The following is a 3347-nucleotide window of genomic DNA, read 5'->3' as shown; positions in this document are numbered from 1 at the left end:
GAAAAGAATTATTGGATATGCCTTGAAAGTTAAGTATATTATATATGCTATTAAAATTCCAATTTATTTAGAGCATTGCTATTATTATCGTGTTTTCACTGTTCTATTTTGGTAAAAAAATTAATCAAAGTAAGACTTCAAAATATTATAAAGATATAGAGCTAAAAGATTTTTCATAGAAAATTTTCAATTGCGATTAGAAATATACCATTAAAGGATTGAATTCCTCTCTCGCTAACGCTCGCCGGAAGATTGTGTAGCAATCCTCCCAGGTTTGCTACTCAGACTTTCTCATTTCCCTCTTTACAATTAGAACAATGCATCCTAGCACAGTTATTTAAAATACAATTATGACTCACCTTAATTCATTTCCTTATAATGGCCTAATTCAAATCAAAATTGAATAAAGTATTTTGGTTTTGAAGAATATCTTTATTTTTATTTTGTAAGCATTTAAAAAGACGAATTAAGCTAACAAAGAAAATTGTGAAAGTACAAAATGAAGGAAATAAGAGTTTTCAAAAATATTTAAAGATAATCTTAAAATAAATTATTTAGATTTAACAATAACGAACTTGTGTGTCGTCTTTTCACAATAATGAAAAGGAGAATTTTATAAATAAATAAAAATTCTAAATTTATTTCCTTTTAATTTCTTCCTCTTAAACATTACAGAATAAATATTTTGGCCCTGAAAAAAGCCGTTTTTGTTTAATGAAGATATTACGAAGACAGATTCAAAGGTGCAAATGAAACTATACAAGAAAATTGATGAAATGTAAGAGAAAAGTTTAGATCTGATTCCAGATTAACATTGCTTATAGTTACGTAAATAATTCATTGATGTCTATAAATATTCTCTAAAGCAAGCGATTGATATTTAAAAAAATAATTTAGTCACAGATCAAGGACGTGGCAAAAAAAAAAAAACCCTTCCACCAAAGTTATTGCATCATAAAGTAGTGGTGAACTAATTTTTTTTAAATTTGTGTGTTCATTTCTTTTTGTTTATCATTTCATTATAAAATATTTTGTAATGTATCTCTTAGTTTACTCATTGCTTTTCCGCCTTTTTACAATGTCAAGAAATAGATCTGCAATTTTATAGCTGTTTAAAATAGGAAAATAACAGTGTGAAATTGTTCATTTGTTTAATATACCTCGGCAAACAGTGTCTGAAGCAATCTGCCGTTTCAAAGAGCTTGCCAATGATGGTCGATGTTCAAGAAGACATGTAAGATGGACAAAAACGTGCGGTGAACACTTCGAATAATCGTAAGGCCATCAAAAAGTAAGCTCAACGAAATACGAGAGTTTCCGTGAAAAAGATCGCTCGTGAAATGGGAATAGTGACCGATCAGTATAGTGAATGGCAGAAACAGATCTTGGACGGAAGCTTTACAAGTTTCAAAAAGTTCAGCTTTTCATGTAGAAAACAAACTCTTTCGACTCCAAAGATGCAGAAAACTTTTGAGACGGGCCGCAAGTCAGCGCTGAAAGAGATACCTTTTCACTGATAAGAAGCTCTTTACCGTCCAACAAGCTCATAACTCCCAGAACGATAGAATCTAATCTGTAGATGCTCCAAGCACATCGGCAGTTGAACATTCATTATCAACATCCAAAATCGGTCATGGTCTGGGACGGAATTTGAGCAAACACCTCTGGTTTTTGTGAATGAGGGCGTTAAAATAAATCATCGGGGCCAAAAAGCACTTCGGCAATGCAAACTGCAGGTTTCAACAAAATTCGGCATCAGCTGATAAGGCCCAAAAGACGCAAGAGTGGTGCATGGCTCATTTTTCGGATGTGATATCATTTAGAGAATTGCCACCCTACTAGCCAGACCCCATGTACAGTGTATGGCCTATATTGGAGACTAGGTCTGCGCAAAACCATAAAAAAGTTGTACTCTTTAAAGCAGTCGCTTTGGTGGGAATGGGATAGATTAAATATATAAAAGACTAGAGATGCATAATCCATGATTTTTTGAATAACAAGTAATTTTGCTATTTTTATTTTTTAATATTTGCTCCAAATATTTGTTATTTCAATCATATTATTAATTAAAAATTATTAATTTGTATTAAATATAAAATTTATTAATTGTAATTAATATTTAATTTACTAATTTAAGTAACGTGTGATTGAATTAATTTATCTATTTCAGCTTTCTTCTTAAATTTGATTTTTTTCAAAACTATTTATTTAATTTCTTTATTGGCGTAAACCATTTTCTGAAAAATTTGAATTAAATATGTATGTTATTTCTTTAAAATATTTACTTTAGTTCTGTATACCAATAGATGGCGCCAGTAGTAAACAGAATATATGCAATCACAGTCATGTCACAAGCAATTAAAATTGATCTTTATGAAATAGTGCATCGTCAAATGCGAATATCGGAAAGTCAAGGTCACTCCCATGAAGAGGAGCGGTGACTTCGCACTTTGCAGTGAAGTCACCGCTCCGATAAGTTTCAGTGATATACAATTCAATGATACGATAATTCCAAGAATAACCAATCTGTTCACTTCAGTGCGTAAGGGACTTTCCCTATGCCTGATTGAACTCTTGTTCGAGAGCTTCCATTGGACAGATCTTATTGATTGTGACTTTCTATCGTGATCCAAGACCTGTAGTCGGAATATCACCAGTAAGATCGTATCAAGGATTTGAATTACATCCCTCTTTGAAAAGTATTGATCACTAGTATTTGTGACTTTTTGATATTGGTTAGATAATAACCGGTCGTAAAATATTCGTCATCCCTACTTGCGGCCCATTGCTGAAAAATTCTATAAGCGTTTGTGCCTCTGAATCTCTGCAGAAGAGGACACTTCGAAACCAATTAAATGTATTTGTTAGTGAAAGGCTACTCTTATTATTATTTGTTAAATTATGTTAATTTATTTCTTTTCAATAAAGTTATATTAAAAATTGTTCGTCCTAGTTTTTTGCCACACCCTGTACATACTGAACTATCGCAGAAGAGTTGTATAAATATTCGCAATACTTTTGTACAAAGACAATTACATAGTCTATTGCCAGAGAGACGACCTCTTTAATACTTTTCAAATGATCTGATCCTAGACAAACCAATCAATGTACAGGCCATGTGTAAAAAAATGTAGGCTTGCTTAACATTAAACACATTTCATCATAAGTTTGTGAGATTTATTTTTGGTCCTCGAAAATACAAAACCTACACAGAATTATTCATTTTTAAACCTAAAAGGTATATTACTGTTATAATGAGATAAAAAGTATTCTGGTAATTAAGAATGTTTCTTTTGAATATAACTCTATCATTTCTGTTTCTATAATGTTTCGCTTGACATCCGTGT

The sequence above is a fragment of the Argiope bruennichi genome, chromosome 4 (assembly GCF_947563725.1).
Source record: "Argiope bruennichi chromosome 4, qqArgBrue1.1, whole genome shotgun sequence".
In the NCBI taxonomy this organism is placed as follows: Eukaryota; Metazoa; Arthropoda; class Arachnida; order Araneae; family Araneidae; genus Argiope; species Argiope bruennichi.
The sequence above is the reverse complement of the archived record's forward strand: the minus strand, read 5'-3'. Positions refer to the sequence as shown.